Source organism: Vigna unguiculata, chromosome 8 (assembly GCF_037176805.1).
Source record: "Vigna unguiculata cultivar grain cowpea cultivar isolate G323 ecotype 2 chromosome 8, ASM3717680v1, whole genome shotgun sequence".
NCBI lineage: Eukaryota > Viridiplantae > Streptophyta > Magnoliopsida > Fabales > Fabaceae > Vigna > Vigna unguiculata.
Window position 1 is genome coordinate 1728392 of NC_140799.1, and position 11403 is coordinate 1739794.

At 29.2% G+C, this 11403-nt stretch overlaps 1 long non-coding RNA gene and 2 other non-coding genes across 3 annotated transcripts; 2 read left to right on the forward strand and 1 right to left on the reverse strand.

The window, feature by feature from the left end:
- The first annotated feature begins 1285 nt into the window (after positions 1–1285).
- Positions 1286–7185, forward strand: LOC146884023 (uncharacterized). Its single transcript, XR_014983969.1, has 2 exons — positions 1286–5335; positions 5420–7185. It is a non-coding gene; the product is annotated as an uncharacterized LOC146884023 (long non-coding RNA).
- Positions 5148–5254, forward strand: LOC114195720 (small nucleolar RNA R71). The gene has a single exon (XR_003606553.1). It is a non-coding gene; the product is annotated as a small nucleolar RNA R71 (small nucleolar RNA).
- Positions 6072–6178, reverse strand: LOC114195719 (small nucleolar RNA R71). Its single transcript, XR_003606552.1, has one exon. It is a non-coding gene; the product is annotated as a small nucleolar RNA R71 (small nucleolar RNA).
- Positions 7186–11403: the final 4218 nt, after the last annotated feature.

The window sequence follows — 11403 nt, forward strand, 5'->3', positions numbered from 1 at the left end:
TAAGAATGTAATATATTTTCATGTAAATAAATAGGTAGGTAACAAAACTTCATTCTACTAAAAATAAAAATAAAACTTCCATGGGATAATTTTTTTTTCGAATTCACAATAAATAAATATTCGTGTACATAAATATATTTAGAATTTGTAACTAATAATGTATCATATAACATTATTTTAAATAAAATAAATGCTCAATTAAAAAAATGTCAGATATTTTATTAGTTAAGTGTAGATATAATACTTGAAATACATCTTAAAGAATAATTAAGAATATAACTTTGATTTTATGTTTGAATAAATATTTTTTCGAAAAAAGTACTTTGGTTTTTTCTAGATAAGTTAAGATATTTATAGTAAAATATGTCAGAAAATGTAGGAACAAAATTTAAAATCATGAAAATATAATTGAATGTTTTGGTTATGCAAAAAGTGTAAAATTTTAAATTCTCCAAATAAAATAAGAATTTAAACATTTTTTATATTGAATGTTTAAAATTAATTCATATTTATCTTAAAATTTCAATTTTAAGTATATATTAAATTTAAACAAAAATTAAATTAATTTATTCAAACAAAGATAAAATAATTTATTTGAATTTTGGAAATATAGTTTAGATATAATGAAATATGAAAATATCTTTTAAAAAATATTTCTAGTTATATCAAAAGTTTTTCTATAAAGTATATACTGAAAGGTACCTATTTATTAATCGAAATGCTACAGCCTTTCTCTTGAGAAAAATGAAATGAAAAAAAACACTGATGATAAATATAAACACACTGATGAAAAAAACCTAAAACTACTGAAAGAATAATAATATATTACTCTAAAATCTGAAATGGCAACAAAATGTCATTCTAAAAAAAATAAACTCACACAAGTGTCTCATTATAATAAAATTAATAACCTGAATTTTTTTTAAGTATTAATTTAAAAAATAATTATTTTAAAATTGATCAGATAAATTAAAGTTATTTATATAATGTGTAAAAAGTAAAATGTTTAGATATTGAATTCAAGTTAATTAAGATTAAAAAATCTTAAAATTTTAGTTACCTTGAATAGGAAAATTAAAGAATTATCTCTTAATAAAAATAAAACACTACTTAAATATCAATTAATAACTATAGTGAGTAGTTCTTAGCGTATTACCGTTAGGAGTATAGCCGTTAGGGTATTACCGTTAGGAGTATGGGATAAGTATCAGGAATTTTAAAATTTAATTGCATCATCACCGTCTAATTTTTCACCCACTGCTTAATCTCAGCCGTCCATCTTTTCTTTCCCTTTCTATATATACCGCCTTGGCCTAATGTTCCCTCGTGTCATTCATAGGTACTGGTTTCTTGTATTCGTCATATGAATTTGGGGTTTGAGTTTTATTTTAGGCTATTCGGTTTTCTTGGTTTTGCTTCGTTGATTTGGTTTTGTATTGTTTCGTTGATTTGGTTTTCTTAGTATTTCTTCGAGGTTTTCTAGTTATTGCTTCGTTGATTTGTTGATTTGGTTTTCTTAGTATTTCTTCGGCGATTCGATTTTGTTGGTTTTGTTTCGGTGGTGATTGATGTGCTTCTTATTACTTTATTTTTTGATGAAGTTTGTGTAGGGTTATGGCGAATTATATTATGTTTTGCCATCATCGATGGATGAGGTGGTTTTGTCTGATTGAAGATCTCTGGATTTAATACCAATTCTATTTATAATATTTTATTCGACGGGGAGAGTATGGAACCCTTTTCCCCTTTTTCGTAAATTTCTTTTTGCCTTTCAGCTTGATATGAATGTGAAGTCATCGCGTTGCTATACTTTTTCTTACTAAGAGCGTTATTGAATTCTTACTTTTTTCGTCTGCACAGGAAGACGGGCAATGGATGTCTGTGAAGTATTAGGTTTTGTCACCCTTACATCTTTTTTCACATTGGTGTTTGTTGGTATTTATGTTGTTCCTTTTCAGCAAGTTCTGGAGTCTATGACATCTCTTTTGGCGGTTGAGTATTTAGAGTTTGGTTGTTTGTTGTAATATGAAATTGTTGTTTTGCTGGTATTTGTGTTTATTCCTTTTTCAGCTCGGAGTTTGAGACCTCTTTTAGCGGTTGAGGATTTATAGATCAAGCTTATAACGGTTTAGGATATCATGATATCATGGCTTGTCGATGAGTTTCCTTTCTATTATTTAACTTTTCTGAACTTGATCACCAAACATGGCTTGAATTGTGAATTGTTGCTCTGCAGCGGTGTTTGGATTATTTTCATTTAGTGTCGTGCATCTCTTTGAGGTTGTTGTAAGCATCTCTTGGACCATGTTATCAGCGACTCCCCTCAGTTTTTAATTCCTAAATTGATCTATTGTTCTGTTCTTCGTTCGTTTTATATTCTTAAATATCGTCTGCTATTACAGTTATAGATTTGTTGTATCGTTGTTCTTTACAGAGATGTGTGGGGTAGGATCGTGGAAAACAGTGGCAGAAGATTCCTTGAACTGTGAAGCTTTAGTTCTTCTTTTACTCTTAAATTAATTTTTTCTTTTGCATTTCAACTTGCTAGTTTGATATTTATTTTCTTGGGCATTACTAAATTTACAGCGGAGGGTCAAAGAATGTGCGGTTGTGATCATGACCACTAATTGATTATGATCTCTTGGCAGTCTTTAGGTTTCCGTCACCCTTACATTATTTGATGCGTTTATTTTTAATGACGTATATATCTATTTGATTTCGTAGTTTGTGTTCATTTTTCTTTTATCATGTTCATATTGTTTGTAGATTTGAAATCACGTTTTAATTGGCCAACATTTTAGGATAACTTGATTTCTTCTTAGTTCTCTCTATTTGATTTTCTAACCATGATACATACATTATCATTTGCCATTTGTTTCTTTGTAGTGGTGTTTGGAGTATGTTTCATTATCTCATCTATCATTTTGAGAGGATGATGTCTCCTTGTGATTGTGTTCTTTTGAGTGAAATCTATCAAATCTAACTGTTTGATCTGTGAATTATGTTTATTTCTTTTCAGCCCATTAACGTTTGAGGATTACAAAATAATACAATGTTCAGGGCAGTATAATTTATTCGATGAGTTTACTTTCCGTTATTTATTCGGACTTGATCACCAAAGTAAGATTCACTTGCGTTATGTTTCTAATTGGAGTGACGTTTCTCCCTGGTCTGTGATATTTTGAGTGCAACATTTCTCTCATCCCATTGTAGGATTTTTTTTTTTATATTTTTTTCCTTCTTTGAAAAATAAATTCTATATTGTTCTGTTTTTAGATGGATAGATGTAAGTGGGTTATTGAATTATTCATTTTCTAAAATAGACTGTAACTTGTTTTATCTGTTTAGAATTTAATCGGCACGATTTCTGGGAACATGTTTTTTTATCTGCTTTCTATGTTGTCCCAACTAGTTCTCTTGTTTTTCATATTTTATCAAATTTGTTGTACCAGGATTTTGAAACTTCAAATTAAAATAAATTCTTGTGAATTTCTTTAAAAGTATGAAATTGTTTATACTTTTTTTTGTCAAAACTGTATTGGGAATTAAAATCTAATTGAACTTTTAATATTTTCTCAAAAGATGTGAGAACTCTGGTATTTTTATTAAGTCCTTTTTCCTTATGAAAAATATTACAGAAATTTGATACAAAATTTTTATAAAACTGATACAAAATTTTTATATAAAACTGATACAAAATTTGATACCTAAAAATGCATTTAGGTATGAATTTCGTTCGTCAAATAACCAAATAATTATTTCAAATAAAATATGATAATTATGTCAATTAGAAAATTTAGTAAGAATTTTATTATTTATTATCAAACAATTATTTATCAAACAATAATATTTGTACTTGATTTTTTATTATTATTTCACAATATATTATAAAATTTATGAAATTATGAAATTATAATAAAATTAAATTGTAAAATTACAATTATGAAAAAAATTACAAAATTTTCAACTAAAAAAATAAAATGATGAAGAAAATTTTTATAAAATTAACATGCCTTTTTAATAAATTCAAAAATCTTTTAAAATTATGAAAGTAAAATTTAAAACTAATTAAAGAAGAAATCTGAAATAAAATTACGAAATTATAAAAAAATTATATAAAATTATAAAAAATAACTCCTTTTTGACAATGTATATAACTCGGTTGGGATATCATTTTTTTCCAATGATTTTTAAAAACGTGGAAACTCAAAAAAAAAAAAAAAACCGTAGCAGTTTAAATTTTAACCTTTTTGACTCAACAGTAAGAAAAAAAAAGTCAAACATTATGAACATTAGAGGTAAGACTGTGAGACTATTTCAGATGTGATATCAGTCCATTTATGAATCCAAAGAATGTATTGAAAATCCAAACCTTCGTTAAATCCAAATGCAAATTTAGAAACAAAATTCAACTGAACAAAAAAAATTTCAAGGTCTTTGCAAATAACACATAAAATTAGTTTCTAATGAAATTTGAATTAGGGTTCAACAAATGATTCATCTATTCAAACGGTGTAGAAAATCTAAAATGGTGTAAAAAACGAAAATGTGCAAAGAGGGGGAAAGTGACAAGAACACAAAAACGTTAAATGCTTCATAAATTGTAAAAAATGAGTGCAAAGCGTGAAAATTTAACATGGAGAGTGGAGAAGATGATGGTGGAAATTGGGCAACTTGTGGTGCATGTGCAACTCTTTGTTATTGGTGAGGAAGATGTTGCACATTTTGAACTTGTTGGTTTTGCTGTTGTTGATTCTCAAATTATGATGATTTCTCAATCCTGGATTGTGGTGGACAAATCATGGCTTTGCTGGTGTTGTTGAGGTGGCCTATTGTTGAAAATGTTAGCAGTAAAGGCTTGAGGAGTATCAGAAGGTGTAGAAGTTGTGGTCTGTAGCAAGGCGGGACAACAATCTATGAAATGCTCAATTGTGTATTTTGCAACTCCTACATCATGAACTCCCCTTAACAATAACGGCATCATTTCTTGCGCCAAATTACTGAGAGTTAGAGGCCATGTTCTCTCAATTAATTGCCTCACTATTGGGATCGAATTACCAAGAGTACCACCACTTGCAGCATCAATCATGCTTCTATCCACATGGTGCAAGCCTTCATAAAAATATTGAAGAAACAGATGCTCATATATCTGGTGGTGTGGACAACTAGAACATAAATTCTTGAATCTTTCCCAATATTCGTAGAGATTCTCCCCATACTGTTGTTTGATGCTAGAGATCTCCTTTCTTATGGCTGTTGAACTGGACGTAGGGAAGAATTTGGCTAAGAACAATCTCTTCAAGTCATCCCAGCTCGTGATGGACCTGGGTGCAAGGTAATACAACCAATCTTTTTGCATTGCCCTCCAAGGAATGAGGAAAAGCTTTCAAGTATACATGATCTTCTTGGACATCTGCAGGCTTCATTATGGAACACACAACATGGAACTACTTCAGATGCTTACACGGGTCCTCACCTGCAAGTCCATGAAACTTTGGCAACAAATGGATTAATCCAGTTTTTAAAACATAAGGAACTTCCTCCCTTCCTCCTCAGGATACTGAATGCACAATGAGTCATGAACTTAGGTGCATACTGATCATTATGATCAGAATGTGCATACTGATCATTTTGAGCATACTATGCATACTGAGCCTTATGATCATTTTGAAATTCATTTTGAAATTGATAACATGGCTCAAAATCCACCTCATGAGAGGACAATGAGTGAACTGACTGCACTTGAGTTCACTTATGACTCATTATGCATTCAGTATCTTGAAGAGAAAGTTCCTTATGTTTTAAAAACTGGATTAATCTATTTGTTGTCATAGTTTTATGGACTTGCAGGTGAGGACTCGTGTAAGCATATGAAGCAGTTCCATGTTGTGTGTTCCATCATGAAGCCTGCAGATGTCCAAGAAGATCATGTATACTAGAAAGCTTTTCCTCATTCCTTGGAGGGCAATGCAAAAGATTAGTTGTATTACCTTGCACCCAGGTCCATCACGAGCTAGGATGACTTGAAGAGATTGTTCTTGGCCAAATTCTTCCATACGTCCATAACAACAACCATAAGAAAGGAGATCTCTGGCATCAAGCAACAGTTTGGGGAGAATCTCTATGAATATTGGAAAAGATTTAAGAATTTGTGTTCTAGTTGTCCACACCACCAGATATCTGAAGATCTGCTTCTTCAGTATTTTTATGAAGCCTTGTACCATATGGATAGAAGCATGATTGATGTTGCAAGTGGTGGTACTCTTGGTAATTCAACCCCAATAGCGAGGCAATTGATTGAGAACATGGCCTCTAACTCTCAGCAATTTGGCGCAAGAAATGATGCCATTGTTGTTAGGGGTGTTCATGATGTAGGAGCTGCCGAATACATTAAGAAGTTGGAGAGACCAATATTGATGTTCTTATCGCCTTAGTCAACTAACATGCTACAAATCAAAGAGCTGAACATTCTACTGCAAGAGTTTGTGGCATTTGCACGTCAGTTAAGCATTTCACATATTCTTGCCCCTCTTGCAACAGGTCACAACTTCTACACCTTCTGATACTCCTCAAGCCTATGCTGCTAACATTTTCAACAATAAGTCGCCCCAACAACACCAACAAAATCATGATTTGTCGAGCAACAAATACAATCTAGGTTGGAGAAATCATCCTAATTTAAGATGGGGCAACCAACAACAACAGCAAAACCAACAAGTTCAAAATGTGCAGCCTCCTCCTTACCAACAACAAAGAGTTGCACTTGCACCATAAGCTGCCCAAGTTTCACCTGTCCCTGCTGCTACCCCAGCTCCTGCTGCACCATCATCTTCTCCACTCTCCATTTTTAGCTTTTCGAAGCTTTGAAGGTCACCCATGGAGGCACATGTTAATTTTTCACACTTTGCCCTCATTTTTCACATTTTATGAGTTATGGATAACACCTATTGTTGAGATTCTCGTTTTCTGCACCTTGGGTAACATTTATATTAAAGCATTTAACGTTTTTGTACACTATTTTCGTTCTTGCCCCTTTTTCTCCTTGCACATTTTCGTTTCCTTCACCAATTTGTACTCATTTGAATGGTTGAATCGCAATTTTTGTTCAACCGTAATTCGAATTCCATGAAGAACTAATTTTATGTGTTAATTCTTTGCAGAGAATGAATTGAAACCTTGATATTAGTGTTTTATTCGGTTGAGTTTTGTTAATCTCTCCATTTTGAATTTGCGTTTGGGTTTAATGAAGAAACCATTCTATTTATGCTTAGTTTGCAGAGTGAAATTCGTTGTGTGTTCAATCTTAATGAACTGTAACAGATTCGTGGTTGTGTGCATTGCTTAATTGCACTTGAGTTCAAGTTAATTTGCACTTAGTAATTAATTCGGGTCTCATGAGAGTTAGTATAACCATTTTGATTTGTAATCTGTGATTGGTGGATTTTCATTTGAAGAAAGGAATCAACGTTGTTTTTACATCGTTTTTACACATATGCATTTATGTTTTCAGTATTGTGTTACATCCGTAAATCTGCCAACCCCCCCATGTTATAGGTGTTGTGTTTGTCTGGAAAATGAAGCTTTGAACAAGAACATTGGTCGTTGGAAGACGACTCTGGTTGGTTACCACATATTGCATTTATCTGAATTAATTTGGTGGGGTACGAAATTTAAGCGATGATCAAATTATAAATGATAAAAAATTCTTGTGGTGACAACTAAGCAAGGTGACAAGATCATATAACAGTCACATTATCCAGTTAACAGAAAAAGTTAAAACGACAAAGACTTAATTGAAAATTATAAAAAATGTTAGTATTCGATAAACAAAAATAACTAACAATTGCTGAACACATCCCAATTTTTCAAAGACTTATAAGCTTGTTTTTGTTTCAATATTGTTTTTCTATATTAACCACAAAAACACACATTTAAATGTGTGTAAGCTTAATACTAAGGTTGAGTAAGCTTAGTAATAAAACTGAGTACTAAGGTTGATATCTTAAAGCAAAGTGTTGCGGTTGAGTTTTGTTTGAGGTTTGTATTAAGCTCCTAATGGTTGAGGTCTTGTGTGTGGTCTAGCTTTCTTTTTTAGCCAAGTTTTGTGATCGAGTTTCTCGTTGGTTGACCTTTTTATGGTCAACTTATATGGCAGACCCCTTATGGTTAAACTTTTTGTGGTTGAGCTTTTGACTAAGCTTTATGATGAGTCCTTGTGGTTGAGTTCTTGTGGTTAAGTCTTTATGATCGTCCTTTTTACAACCAAACTAGTATGGCTTAGCTTTGTGGTCAGCCTCCTTAAAGCTAATAAGTTTGAGATTAAGTTGATTTCTTGTAAAAAATAATAATAAATAAATGAAATAACAATAATAATAATAATAATAATAATAATGATAATTGTAGGATAAGAAGCTTATCTCTTTGTATAAAAAAGATAAGTAAGCAATTAATGCTTATACAGTAGAAATGTGCTTAGGTACATCAGATAGAGATAAAGTAAATGGGAATTTTTTTCCTTATGAAATGTATAAGAGAAAAACGAAGAAACAAAAATGGAAGAGAAGAAGAAGAAAACAAGGAAATAGAAAAGAGGAAAAAAGAAAGAGAACAAAGGAAAAGACATATATTCTATCATCGTTAAGATAATAGAATGAAACAATTATCATCTTATTTTTTATTTGTTTATCTATTCATATTTATTTTATTTTTATATTTACTCACTTGGGTGTTTCTAATCTCATTTTATTTATTTTTATCTTCAATCAAGAACTGATTTTATTTATTTATTTATTATATTTATCTTCATAGTTCCAATTACACACTAAACTAATTATTTATTTATATTGTCTTCAGACGTATTGACCTCTTTATTTATTTATTGTTGTTTGGTTTTAAATATTTATTATTTAATTTGTTTAGGGGAAATAAATATAATAATAATTATTGTAAAACAATAAAATTTATGATAAATAAAAATTTAATTATAGTAGTTGAATGAATGACTCTAGAGTTGAGTTATTTTGTTAACTATGACGAAACTTATTTTATCTTGACTAATTACTACAAAATTAATACAAATCTTTATTAAACATGATAGAATGAAATTTAAAAGAGTTTTTGTATCTTATTTTTACATGTTGTGATTTTACATAATATTTATCTCATTTATTTATTTATTTTAAAATTTGTATACGAGAAACAAAAATTGAAATTTTACTTTTAATAAATGATTTCACCAAATGTGTCAAATTCTTTCTAAAGAGACATCATAGTTGTTTTAATGAGAACAAATGTTATTAAACAATTAAGCATCATTCCAAGGAACAATTTTTTTCAACACTTATTTTTGTTTTAATCGCAAATACCTATTACTAGGACCAATGATGGTTAGCTCCCACTAAACATAACCACTAATTAGTGTTAGAAAAATTTGGATTGCAAGATGCAAGATGTAAAAATTGTTTTAAAATTTTATAATATATATATATATATATATATATTATATATATATATATATATATATATATATAATCAAATCAATATAAATAATTTTTGTGTCTTTCTTCTTCATCTTACTCATTATTTTGAATTTGTCTTATTTTTTGACAATAATTGATAATTGCACTTAATTAACTTCATCAACAACAATAGTTTTAGACTTTGTTTTAAATACCTTACATTTATTTTTTAAAACAAATTCACTCATGTTAGTTTATATTTCTAGTTTTCACAACAAGAAAATTTTAAAAAATGTATTGAAGTTGTTTTTTAAAAGAATTTCCCCGAATTGGTTATATTTTCGTCATTTACAACATTTTTAATAAGAAACTTTTTAAATATACTTTATTTTTTTAAACCAATTCACCCTTTTTACTTTTATTTATTTACACTTATTTGATTTATACTTATATGTTAATAAATCAATTCAAAATTCTATTATTAAATAAATTGGCAAGAGTTCTATCCCACTCTAATAAAATAATAAAAATAATATATAATTGAATATAAAATTGTTATTTTCTGCCTTGAATAATATGCACTGATAAATAACTTAATCAAATCTTAATAAAATATACAACTTTAAATAAATTATTAGGTTATAATAAAAAAGCATGTATATTGGAGTTTAATGTAACATCCTCTATAGACGTAAAATTTTATATATATATATATATATATGCATGACTTCCTCCTGTTCTATTTTTTATTTTTTCGTTTTTCCAATAGTTACATAATGAAACTAAATATAATTGAATATGAGATTATGATTTTACATTTAGAAAAATTAAATTGTCTTATGGCTCACAGCTTCATATGTTTAACAATCTTCTTAAACAAAGTCAAAGACATGCTTATTAAAGCACGACTTCTTTAACACAATTTTGTAATTTGCACAAAAACTTATTTGTTGTGCTTAGGTTAAAATTGAAGTGTTACTTAAACTGCACTCTTATTATATGAAGTCATTATCACTAAACACGATTATCTATAACTCATTAATTTTTCAAATCTTACGAGTCTATCAAAGTTACATCAAAATAGTAAAAAAACTATCATATTTTTATCATCTTTGTACATAACAGTGTTAGCAACTAGTTAAAAAAGGTAAAATATTCTATTCTATTTATTTTATTTTAAATTATAATGTAAACAAATTAAAATATATGTAACAAAATTAGGAGTAATAATATGAGTTTGGCCTATTGGACCAATCCGTAGGCACGCAAAAATAACATGGGCCGGATCAAGATAGTGAACCCACAAGTCCGGAGAAAACCGCAGTTCGTGTGGGCTGGCCTACAAATCAGTATAAAAAAACTTGCACTTGTATATATTAGTTACTTTTCTTCTGGACTCTTGTATTAAAGTTTCAAATACTTGTATGACTAGTAAAGACAAATATTATGTATTTTGTAATGTGCTAAAATTTGAGAAATACATTGTGTAGGTCAAAGTACAAATATGAATATGATGAAAATGTTGTTTAATTTATCATCTAACTCCCCCAAAGTCGTTGTTTAATTTTGTGAACTTGTTAAAATTTCTCAATTTTTTAAACATTGAAAATTTTATCATAAAAATTAAAAAAAAAGGAATCGACCCGCAAACACATTATCCGCACTTATGCGAAACATGCTAGATCTTTTAGTTCGTATAAAAAAATACGGAATAAGATAAACTAACCCAAACTAACCCGCATTATGTGAGCCAAATACAGTCAAACCTAAATAGAACCGACCGAACTGCATTGTCACCCCTAAAAAAATATAAAAATATGTATTCAGTTCAAAAGTGCTGTAACTTGTTACCGAGATTTCGTTTTATAAAATAAAATTACTGTTCTAATATTTATTCCCTGTATACTTCATATAAAAATGAAACCTTATATACATATATTAACAT